Genomic DNA, 13,488 nt, shown 5'->3' with positions numbered 1-13,488 from the left:
GCCCTAAAGTGAATAACCTTCTAACATGAACCCCCACCCTCCCCCAAAAAAAATCTTTCTAAAAAACCTTAAAAAATGGCATTTAGTTATTTTGCTGCCCAGAAACCCCCCAAAAAAACTCTAGAAAAAAAATACCCCAAAAAAAACTAACACTAAACCCAGAAAATGGTACTCACCAAAGATGAATCTGGGCAGCGGCGTTCCATCCTTATCCCGGCGGTGGTCCATCTTCGTCTTGGCAATGGTCCATCTTCTTATTTGTATTGCAGAGATGGTGGTCTTCATTCAACTTCATCTCTTCAACAAAGAGGTCCTCTTCATGCTGTCAACAGCCGCACACTGAATTTTGAATTAGTTACCCCTTTTATATAGGGGGAATCTTGCATTCCTATTGGCTGATTTTCATGTTCAAATTCAAATCAGCCAATAGAAAAATCTATCGTTTTATTGGTTGATTTGAATTTGAACATGGAAATCAGCTAGGCTAGTGTATTCAGTGTCCACTACTGTCCTGAAGGACTCATCTGATCTCTGCTGTAAGGATAGCACCCCAAAAAGCCCTTTTTATGGCTAGAACATCAGTCTTTTTTTTTGCCTGTGTAATTTTGACTGTGAAACATCAGTCTGCTAGTGTAATCTAATTGCAGTTGCCTGCCTGCACTGCCACCACTCATATCTGTTGTAACAGTAGTGTAAATTAAAAAAAAAAACTTTTTTGACTGTGAAACATCAGTCTGCTAGTGTAATCTAATAGCAGTTGCCTGCCTGCCAGCGTGTGTGCCAGGCCCACTTGCCAACTAGTGCCACCACTCATATCTGTTGTAACAGTAGTGTAAATTTAAAAAAAAAAAAACTTTTTTGATTGTGAAACATTAGTCTGCTTGTGTAATCTAATTGCAGTTGCCTGCCTGCCAGTGTGTGTGCCAGGCTCACAGCGTATACTGTGCCCACTTGCCCAGTGGCACCACTCATATCTTGTTTAATAGTAGTGCAAGTGTACATTTAAAAAAATAAAAACTTTTTGGACTGTGAAACATCAGTCTGCTTTTTTGTGTCAGGCTCACAGCGTATACTGTGCCCACTTGCCCAGTGCCACCACTCATATCTTGTTTAATAGTAGTGTAAGTGTACATTTAAAAAAAAAGACAGACAGAGGCAGGCCACCCCGCAGGTGCCGTTGTGGTCGTGGTGCTGTGATTCCCTTTGGCCATAGAATAATGCCCACTGTTTAGAAGCCACGTCCCATGAACTCGAAAAGTTCTGAGGAGGACATAGTTTACTTTTTAACACAGGACACCCAATCTTCTATAGCTTCCGCTCCGAACCTTGGCGCACCATCCTCCTCCAGCTTATCTTCGGGCACCTCTCAAGTTACCACCACTTGCCCGCCTGCCGCCACCACCAACACTAGCACTACAGCCATTTCACTTGATCTGCCAGATGAGTTATTTATACATCAATTGGAAGAAATGAGTGATGTGCAACCATTATTGACAGAGGATGTAGATAATAGTGATATGTCTCAGTCAGGCAGCATTACAGACATGGACATACAGTGTGATGATGATGTTGTACCTGCTGCTGCTTCCTTTGTTGATTTGTCAGATACAAGTGAAGCGGTTGATGATGACGATGCATCCGTGGATGTCACGTGGGTGCCCGCTAGAAGAGAAGAAGAACAGGGGGAAAGTTCAGATGGGGAGACAGAGAGGAGGAGGAGGAGGAGACGAGTTGGAAGCAGGGGGAGGTCGTCGCAAGGAGCTAGTGGCACAGTCAGACAGCATGATTCGGCACCAGGGGTCAGCCAGACAGCACACCAATCAACGCATGCTATTGCCACCACCAGAATGCCATCATGGCAGAGCTCAGCAGAGTGGCATTTTTTTGTGTGTCTGCCTCTGACAACAGTGATGCCATTTGCAACCTGTGCCTAAAGAAACTGAGTCATGGGAAGTCCAACACCCACCTAGGTACAACTGCTTTGCGAAGGCACATGATCGCACATCACAAACACCTATGGGATCAACACATGAGTAGAAGCAGCACACAAACTCAAAGCCGCCATCCTCCTCCTGATCCAGCATCTTCAGCAACGTCAACCACTGCTGTCCTCCTTGAACCCTCTCAACCATCCGCCACTCCGTCTCTCTGCCAGGACAGTTCCTGCTCATCTGCCCACAGTCAGGTGTCTGTCAATGCATGTTTGAGCGTAAGAAGCCAATGTCACAAAGTTACCCCCTTGCCCGGCATCTGAGAGCTGGCTTGTCTGAACTCTTAGCCCGCCAGCTTTTACCATACAAGCTGGTGGAGTCTGAGGCGTTCAAAAAATTTGTAGCTATTGGGACACCGCAGTGGAAGGTACCCGGCTGAAATTTCTTTTCACAAAAGGCAATCCCCAACCTGTACTCGATTGTGCGAAAGGATTAATGGCATGTCTGGCACACAGTGTTGGGGCAAGGGTCCATATGACCACTGATAGCTGGTCTGCAAAGCATGGTCAAGGCAGGTATATCACCAACACTGCACATTGGGTAAACCTGCTGACGGCTGCCAAGCATGGAATGCGTAGCTCTTCAGAGGAGGAGTTGGTGACACCGCCATGACTTGCAGGCAGGCCTGCTGCCACCTCCTCTACACCTCCTACTCCATCCTCTTCCATAACCTCCTCGGCTGAGTTCTCTTCTGCTGCAGTGTCTTGCTCCACATCAACGGCACCCCCACAGCTCCGCAGGTACTATTCCAGATCCCGGAGACGGAAGTGTCACACCGTCTTGGGGTTGACTTGCCTGAAAGCAGAGAGTCACACCGGACCAGCACTCCTGTCTGCCCTGAACGCACAGGTGGATCAGTGGCTGACTCTGAACCAACTGGAGATTGGCAAAGTGGTTTCTGACAATGGAAGTAATTTGATGGCGGCATTGTAATTGGGCAAGTTGACACATGTGCCGTGCATGGCACATGTGTGTAATCTGATCGTACAATGCTTTGGGCATAAGTACCCAGGCTTACAGGACGTCCTGAAGCAGGCCAGGAAGGTGTGTGGCCATTTGAGGCGTTCCTACACGGCCATGGCGCACTTTTCCGATATCCAGCGGTGAAACAACATGCCAGTGAGGTGCTTGATTTGCGACAGCCCAACACGTTGGAATTCAACACTTCTAATGTTCGACCGCCTGCTCCAACAAGAAAAAGTCGTTAACGAGTATTTGTATGACCGGGGTGCTAGGACAGCCTCTGCGGAGCTGGGAATTTTTTTGCCACATTACTGGGCACTCATGCGCAATGCCTGTAGGCTCATGCATCCTTTTGAGGAGGTGACAAACCTAGTCAGTCGCACCGAAGGCATCATCAGCGACATCATACCATTTGTTTTCTTCCTGGAGCGTGCCCTGCGAAGAGTGCTGGATCAAGCCGTAGATGAGCGTGAAGAGGAAGAGGAAGAGTTGTGGTCACCATCACCACCAGAAACAGCCTTATCAGCATCGCTTGCTGGACCTGCGGCAACGCTGGAAGAGGATTGTGAGGAAGAGGAGTCAGAGGAGGACTGTGGCTTTGAGGAGGAGGAGGAAGACCAACCACAACAGGCATCCCAGGGTGCTCATTGTCACCTATCTGGTACCCGTGGTGTTGTACGTGGCTGGGGGGAAGAAGATACCTTCAGTGACATCACTGAGGACGAGGAACGGGACATGAGTAGCTCGGCATCCAACGTTGTGCAAATGGGGTCTTTCATGCTGTCGTGCCTGTTGAGGGACCCTCGTATAAAAAAGCTGAAGGAGAATGACCTGTACTGGGTGTCCACGCTATTAGATCCCCGGTATAAGCATAAAGTGCCAGAAATGTAACCGAAATACAACAAGTAGGAAAGGATGCAGCATTTCCAAAATAAATTAAAATGTATGCTTTACACAGCGTATAAGGGTGATGTCACAGCACAACGTGAATCTAACAGGGGAAGAGCTGAAAGTAATCCTCCGACTCCCACGACCACGCCGGCAAGGACAGGACGCTTTACAGACGTGTTGTTGATGGAGGACATGCAGAGCTTTTTAACTCCTATGCATCACCACAGCCCTTCGGGGTCCACCCTAAGAGAACGACTCGAACGACAGGTAGCAGACTACCTCACCTTAACTGCAGATCTCGACACACTGAGGAGCGATGAACCCCTTGACTACTGGGTGTACAGGCTTGACCTGTGGCCTGAGCTATCCCAATTTGCAATAGAACTTCTGGTCTGTCCCGCTTCAAGTGACCTGTCAGAAAGGACCTTCAGTGCAGCAGGAGGTATTGTCACTGAGAAGAGAAGTCGCCTACGTCAAAAAAGTCTAGATTACCTCACCTTTATTAAGATGAATGAGGGATGGAACCCAAAGGGACTGACATTGGACGATACATTTGAGTAAAAAAGGCCTGATGAGATGAGCTGCCTTGGGCTAAAAATGGTCCACACGCTGCTGTATTTTATCTTCAAATGCCGGATGACTTGCGTGACTTATCCGCCACCAACTAGGGTTCAAGCTTAAATGTTTTAGGGCACTTTCTGCCTGGTAAACAAACATCAATTTTTCTGGCCGCTGCTACAGCAGTGGCTGCAAAATTACCTAATTTCTTAGCAGTGTACATGCCAAATGTTTCTGGCCTCTGGTGCTGCACTATGGCTTCAAAACCCAAACAAAAAAAAAATACACTTAACAGGATTAAACTGATAGGAATAGTACTACTTAACACACCACTCCTATCTGGTGGCACATTAGATTGCACGTGCAGTGCCCCAAATTTGAAGTAGGAGGACCGACCAAGCATCTTTTTCCATCTCCCGGTTCCTAAAATCCATGCCATATACACATCCCTTGATAGGGGACACCGCAGTGGAAGGTACCCGGACGAAATTTCTTTGCACAAAAGGCAATCCCCAACCTGTACTTGATTGTGCACAAGGAAGTAACCTTACCATGGTTCGCAGACCGCACGTCTTGTAATTCTCTGTCTGGGAAATTATCTATCTATCAAATCTATCTATTTATCTATCAAATCTATCTATCTGGCTATCGTATCTATCAAATGTATATTGCATCTATTGATCTTTCTATCTAATCTATGTATCTATCTATCTATCAAATCTATCTCGTGTCCGGACTGTTTTGTGACAGCCACTTGTGTTTCGGCCAAATGTTCGTCGGAAAAATGTCCGTTGGCTAAAAGTCCGGCCATGATTGAACGCGCAGTGCCCCAAATTTGAAGTAGGAGGACCGACCAAGCGTCTTTTTCCATCTCCAGGTTCCTAAAATCCATGCCATATACACCTCCCCCGATAGGGGGAGTAACAGGTATTAAACTGATCAGAATAGTACTGCTTAACATACCACTCATATCTGGTTGCACAGTAGATTGCATGCGCAGTGCCCCAAATTTGAAGTAGGAGGACCGACCAAGCATCTTTTTCCATCTCCCGGTTCCTAAAATCCATGCAATATACATGTCCCCTGGCGCCGCAACTGCCTCTGGGAACCTTACCATGGGTCACAGACCACACGTCTTGTAATTCTCTGTCTGGGAAATTATATATCTATCAAATCTATCTATTTATCTATCAAATCTATCTATCTATCTATCGTATCTATCAAATGTATATTGCATCTATTGATCTATGTAATCTATATATCTATCTATCAAATCTATCTATCTCGTGACCGGACTGTTTTGTGACAGCCACTTGTGTTTCGGACAAATGTCCGTCGGACAAATGTCCGTCGGCTACAAGTCCGGCCATGATTGCACGCGCAGTGCCCCAAATTTGAAGTAGGAGGATCGACCAAGCATCGTTTTTCATCTCCCAGTTCCTAAAATCCATGCCACAAACACCTCCCCTGATAGGGGGAGTAACAGGTATTAAACTGATCAGAATAGTACTACTTAACACACCACTCATATATGGTGGCACAGTACAGTAGATTGCACGCGCAGTGCCCCAAATTTGAAGTAGGAGGAGCGACTAAGCATCTTTTTCCATCTCCCGGTTCCTAAAATCCATGCCATATACACGTCCCCTGGCACCGCAACTGCCTCTGGGAACCTTACCATGGGTCCCAAACCGCACGTCTTGTAATTCTCTGTCTGGGAAATTATATATCTATCAAATCTATTTATTTATCTATCAAATCTATCTAACTATCTATCATATTTATCAAATGTATATTGCATCTATTGATCTATGTAATCTATGTATCTATCTATCAAATCTATCTATTTTGTGGCCGGACTGTTTTGTGACAGCCACTTGTGTTTTGGCCAAATGTCCGTCGGACAAATGTCCGTCGGCTAAAAGTTCGGCCACTATTACACGCGCAGTGCCCCAAATTTGAAGTAGGAGGACCGACCAAGCATCTTTTTCCATCTCCCGGTTCCTAAAATCCATGCCATAAACACGTCCCCTGGCGCTGCAACTGCCTCTGGGAACCTTACCATGGGTCCCAGACCGCACGTCTTGTAATTCTTTGTCTGGGAAATTATTTATCTATCAAATCTATCTAACTATCTATCGTATCTATCAAATGCATATTGCATCTATTGATCTATGTAATCTATGTATCTATCTATCAAATCTATCATACTCGTGGCCAGACTGTTTTGTGACAGCCACTTGTGTTTCGGCCAAATGTCCGTTGGTTAAAAGTCCGGCCATGATTGCATGCGCAGTGCCCCAAATTTGAAGTAGGAGGACCGACCAAGCATCTTTATCCATCTCCCGGTTCCTAAAATCCATGCCATATACACGTCGCAACTGCCTCTGGGAACCTTACCATGGGTCTCAGACTGCACGTCTTGTAATTCTCTGTCAGGGAAATTATATATCTATCAAATCTATGTATTTATCTATCAAATCTATCTATCTATCTATCTATCGTATCTATCAAATGTATATTGCATCTATTGATCTATGCAATCTATGTATCTATCTATAAATATATCTATCTCGTGGCCGGACAGTTTTGTGACAGCCACTTGTGTTTCGGCCAAATGTCCATCGGACAAATGTCCATTGGCTAAAAGTCCGGCCACGATTGCACGCGCAGTGCCCCAAATTTGAAGTAGGAGGAGCGACCAAGCATCTTTTTCCATCTCCCGGTTCCTAAAATCCATGCCATATACACGTCCCCTGGCGCCGCAACTGCCTCTGGGAACCTTACCATGGGTCCCAAACCGCACCTCTTGTAATTCTCTGTCTGGGAAATTATATATCTATCAAATCTATCTATTTATCTATCAAATCTATCTAACTATCTATTGTATCTATCAAATGTATATTGCATCTATTGATCTATGTAATCTATATATCTATCTATCAAATCTATCTATCTCATGGCCGGACTGTTTTGTGACAGCCACTTGTGTTTTGGCCAAATGTCCGTTGGACAAATGTCTGTCGGCAAAAAGTCTGGCCACGATTACACGCGCAGTGCCCCAAATTTGAAGTAGGAGGACCGACCAAGCATCGTTTTCCATCTCCCGGTTCCTAAAATCCATGCCACAAACACCTCCCCCGATAGGGGAAGTAACAGGTATTAAACTGATCAGAATAGTACTACCTAACACACCACTCATATCTGGTGGCACAGTACAGTAGATTGCACATGCAGTGCCCCAAATTTGAAGTAGGAGGAGCGACCAATCATCTTTTTCCATCTCCCGGTTCCTAAAATCCATTCCATATACACGTCCCCTGGCGCCGCAACTGCCTCTGGGAACCTTACCATGGGTCCCAGACCGCACGTCTTGTAATTCTCTTTCTGGGAAATTATATATCTATCAAATCTATCTATTTGTCTATCAAATCTATCTAACTATCTATCGTATCTATCAAATGTATATTGCATCTATTGATCTATGTAATCTATGTATCTATCTATCAAATCTATCTATCTCGTGGCCGGACTGTTTTGTGACAGCCACTTGTGTTTTGGACAAATGTCCGTCGGCCAAATGTCCGTCGGCTAAAAGTCCGGCCACTATTGCATGCGCAATACCCCAAATTTGAAGTAGGAGGAGCGACTAAGCATCTTTTTCCATCTCCCGGTTCCTAAAATCCATGCCATAAACACGTCCCCAGGCGCCGCAACTGCCTCTGGGAACCTTACCATGGGTCCCAGACCGCACGTCTTGTAATTCTCTGTCTGGGAAATTATATATCTATCAAATCTATCTATTTATCTATCAAATCTATCTAACTATCTATCGCATCTATCAAATGCATATTGCATCTATTGATCTATGTAATCTATGTATCTATCTATCTATCTATCAAATCTATCTATCTCGTGGCCGGACTGTTTTGTGACAGCCACTTGTGTTTCGGACAAATGTCCGTCGGACAAATGTCCGTCGGTTAAAAGTCCGGCCACGATTGCACGCGCAGTGCCCCAAATTTGAAGTAGGAGGACCGACCAAGCATCTTTTTCCATCTCCCGGTTCCTAAAATCCATGCCATATACATGTCGCAACTGCCTCTGGGAACCTTACCATGGGTCCCAGACTGCACGTCTTGTAATTCTCTGTCTGGGAACTTATATATCTATCAAATGTATCTATTTATCTATCAAATCTATCTATCTATCTATCTATCTATCTATCGTATCTATCAAATGTATATTGCATCTATTGATCTATGTAATCTATGTATCTATCTATCTATCTATCTATCTATCAAATATATCTTTCTCATGGCCGGACTGTTTTGTGACAGCCACTTGTGTTTCGGCCAAATGTCCGTTGGACAAATGTCCGTCGGCTAAAAGTCTGGCCACGATTGCACGCGCAGTGCCCCAAATTTGAAGTAGGAGGACCGACCAAGCATCTTTTTCAATCTCCCGGTTCCTAAAATCCATGCCATATATACCTCCCCCTATAGGGGGAGTAACAGGTATTAAACTGATCAGAATAGTACTACTTAACACACCACTCATATCTGGTGGCACAGTAGATTGCACGTGCAGTGCCCCAAATTTGAAGTAGGAGGAGCGACCAAGCATCTTTTTCCATCTTCCGGTTCCTAAAATCCATGCCATAAACATGTCCCCTGGCGCTGCAACTGCCTCTGGGAACCTTACCATGGGTCCCAAACCGCACGTCTTGTAATTCTCTGTCTGGGAAATTATATATCTATCAAATCTATCTATTTATCTATCAAATCTATCTAACTATCTATCGTATCTATCAAATGCATATTGCATCTATTGATCTATGTAATCTATGTATCTATCTATCAAATCTATCATTCTCGTGGCCGGACTGTTTTGTGACAGCCACTTGTGTTTCGGCCAAATGTCCGTCGGACAAATGTCCCTCGGTTAAAATTCCGGCCACGATTGCACGCGCAGTGCCCCAAATTTGAAGTAGGTGGACCGACCAAGCATCTTTTTCCATCTCCCGGTTCCTAAAATCCATGCCATATAAACGTCGCAACTGCCTCTGGGAACCTTACCATGGGTCTCAGACTGCACGTCTTGTAATTCTCTGTCTGGGAAATTATATATCTATCAAATCTATCTATTTATCTATCAAATCTATCTATCATATCTATCAAATGTATATTGCATCTATTGATCTATGTAATCTATGTATCTATCAATCAAATATATCTATCTCGTGGCCGGACTGTTTTGTGACAGCCACTTGTGTTTTGGCCAAATGTCCATCGGACAAATGTCCGTCGGCTAAAAGTCCAGCCACGATTGCATGCGCAGTGCTCCAAATTTGAAGTAGGAGGACCGAACAAGCATCTTTTTCCATCTCCCGGTTTCTAAAATCCATGCCATATACAGGGAGTGCAGAATTATTAGGCAAATGAGTATTTTGACCACATCATCCTCTTTATGCATGTTGTCTTACTCCAAGCTGTATAGGCTCGAAAGCCTACTACCAATTAAGCATATTAGGTGATGTGCATCTCTGTAATGAGAAGGGGTGTGGTCTAATGACATCAACACCCTATATCAGGTGTGCATAATTATTAGGCAACTTCCTTTCCTTTGGCAAAATGGGTCAAAAGAAGGACTTGACAGGCTCAGAAAAGTCAAAAATAGTGAGATATCTTGCAGAGGGATGCAGCACTCTTAAAATTGCAAAGCTTCTGAAGCGTGATCATCGAACAATCAAGCGTTTCATTCAAAGTAGTCAACAGGGTCGCAAGAAGCGTGTGGAAAAACCAAGGCGCAAAATAACTGCCCATGAACTGAGAAAAGTCAAGCGTGCAGCTGCCAAGATGCCACTTGCAACCAGTTTGGCCATATTTCAGAGCTGCAACATCACTGGAGTGCCCAAAAGCACAAGGTGTGCAATACTCAGAGACATGGCCAAGGTAAGAAAGGCTGAAAGACGACCACCACTGAACAAGACACACAAGCTGAAACGTCAAGACTGGGCCAAGAAATATCTCAAGACTGATTTTTCTAAGGTTTTATGGACTGATAAAATGAGAGTGAGTCTTGATGGGCCAGATGGATGGGCCCGTGGCTGGATTGGTAAAGGGCAGAGAGCTCCAGTCCGACTCAGATGCCAGCAAGGTGGAGGTGGAGTACTGGTTTGGGCTGGTATCATCAAAGATGAGCTTGTGGGGCCTTTTCGGGTTGAGGATGGAGTCAAGCTCAACTCCCAGTCCTACTGCCAGTTTCTGGAAGACACCTTCTTCAAACAGTGGTACAGGAAGAAGTCTGCATCCTTCAAGAAAAACATGATTTTCATGCAGGACAATGCTACATCACACGCGTCCAAGTACTCCACAGCGTGGCTGGCAAGAAAGGGTATGAAAGAAGAAAATCTAATGACATGGCCTCCTTGTTCACCTGATCTGAACCCCATTGAGAACCTGTGGTCCATCATCAAATGTGAGATTTACAAGGAGGGAAAACAGTATACCTCTCTGAACAGTGTCTGGGAGGCTGTGGTTGCTGCTGCACGCAATGTTGATGGTGAACAGATCAAAACACTGACAGAATCCATGGATGGCAGGCTTTTGAGTGTCCTTGCAAAGAAAGGTGGCTATATTGGTCACTGATTTGTTTTTGTTTTGTTTTTGAATGTCAGAAATGTATATTTGTGAATGTTGAGATGTTATATTGGTTTCACTGGTAAAAATAAATAATTGAAATGGGTATATATTTGTTTTTTGTTAAGTTGCCTAATAATTATGCACAGTAATAGTCACCTGCACACACAGATATCCCCCTAAAATAGCTATAACTAAAAACAAACTAAAAACTACTCCCAAAACTATTCAGCTTTGATATTAATGAGTTTTTTGGGTTCATTGAGAACATGGTTGTTGTTCAATAATAAAATGAATCCTCAAAAATACAACTTGCCTAATAATTCTGCACTCCCTGTACACCTCCCCCGATAGGGGGAGTAACAGGTATTAAACTGATCAGAATAGTACTACTTAACACACCACTCATATCTGTTGGCACAGTAGATTGCACGCGCAGTGCCCCAAATTTGAAGTAGGAGGTAACCTTACCATGGGTCCCAAACCGCACGTCTTGTAATTCTCTGTCTGGGAAATTATATATCTATCAAATCTATCTATTTATCTATCAAATCTATCTAACTATCTATTGTATCTATCAAATGTATATTGCATCTTTTGATCTATGTAATCTATATATGTAGCTATCAAATCTATCTATCTCATGGCCGGACAGTTTTGTGACAGCCACTTGTGTTTTGGCCAAATGTCCGTTGGACAAATGTCCGTCGGCTAAAAGTCCGGCCACGATTACACGCGCAGTGCCCCAAATTTGAAGTAGGAGTACCGACCAAGCATCGTTTTCCATCTCCCGGTTCCTAAAATCCATGCCACAAACACCTCCCCCGATAGGGGAAGTAACAGGTATTAAACTGATCAGAATAGTACTACTTAACACAGCACTCATATCTGGTGGCACAGTACAGTAGATTGCACACGCAGTGCCCCAAATTTGAAGTAGGAGGAGCGACCAAGCATCTTTTTCCATCTCCCGGTTCCTAAAATCCATGCCATATACACGTCCCCTGGCGCCGCAACTGCCTCTGGGAACCTTTCTATGGGTCCCAGACCGCACGTCTTGTAATTCTCTGTCTGGGAAATTATATATCTATCAAATCTATCTATTTATCTATCAAATTTATCTAACTAGCTATCGTATCTATCAAATGTATATTGCATCTATTGATCTATGTAATCTATGTATCTATCTATCAAATCTATCTATCTCGTGGCCGGACTGTTTTGTGACAGCCACTTGTGTTTTGGCCAAATGTCCGTCGGCCAAATGTCCGTTGGCCAAATGTCCGTCGGCTAAAAGTCCGGCCACTATTGCACGCGCAGTGCCCCAAATTTGAAGTAGGAGGACCGACCAAGCATCTTTTTCCATCTCCCCGTTCCTAAAATCCATGCCATAAACACGTCCCCTTGCACCGCAACTGCCTCTGGGTACCTTACCATGGGTCCCAGACCGCACGTCTTGTAATTCTCTGTCTGGGAAATTATATATCTAACAAATCTATCTATTTATCTATCAAATCTATCTAACTATCTATCGTATCTATCAAATGCATATTGCATCTATTGATCTATGTAATCTATGTATCTATCTATCAAATCTATCTATCTCGTGGCCAGACTGTTTTGTGACTGCCACTTGTGTTTCGGCCAAATGTCCGTCGGACAAATGTCCGTCGGTTAAAAGTCCGTCCACGATTGCACGCGCAGTGCCCCAAATTTGAAGTAGGAGGACCGACGAAGCATCTTTTTCCATCTTCCGGTTCCTAAAATCCATGCCATATACACGTCGCAACTGCCTCTGGGAACCTTACCATGGGTCCCAGCCTGCACGTCTTGTAATTCTCTTTCTGGGAAATTATATATCTATCAAATCTATCTATTTATCTATCAAATCTATCTAACTATCTATCGTATCTATCAAATGTATATTGCATCTATTCATCTATGTAATCTATGTATCTATCTATCAAATATATCTTTCTCATGGCCGGACTGTATTGTGACAGCCACTTGTGTTTCGGCCAAATGTCCGTTGGACAAATGTCCGTCGGCCAAATGTCCGTCGGCTAAAAGTCCGGCCACGATTGCACGCGCAGTGCCCCAAATTTGAAGTAGGAGGACCGACCAAGCATCTTTTTCTATCTCCCGGTTCCTAAAATCCATGCCATATACACCTCCCCCGATAGGGGGAGTAACAGGTATTAAACTGATCAGAATAGTACTGCTTAACACACCACTCATATCTGGTGGCACAGTAGATTGCACGCGCAGTGCCCCAAATTTGAAGTAGGAGGAGCGACCAAGCATCTTTTTCCATCTCCCGGTTCCTAAAATCCATGCCATAAACACGTCCCCTGGCGCCGCAACTGCCTCTGGGAACCTTACCATGGGTCCCAAACCGCACCTCTTGTATTTCTCTGTCTGGGAAATTATATATCTATCAAATC

This window comes from Bombina bombina, chromosome 4, assembly GCF_027579735.1.
Source record: "Bombina bombina isolate aBomBom1 chromosome 4, aBomBom1.pri, whole genome shotgun sequence".
In the NCBI taxonomy this organism is placed as follows: domain Eukaryota; kingdom Metazoa; phylum Chordata; class Amphibia; order Anura; family Bombinatoridae; genus Bombina; species Bombina bombina.
Note: the sequence above shows the minus strand (reverse complement) of the source record.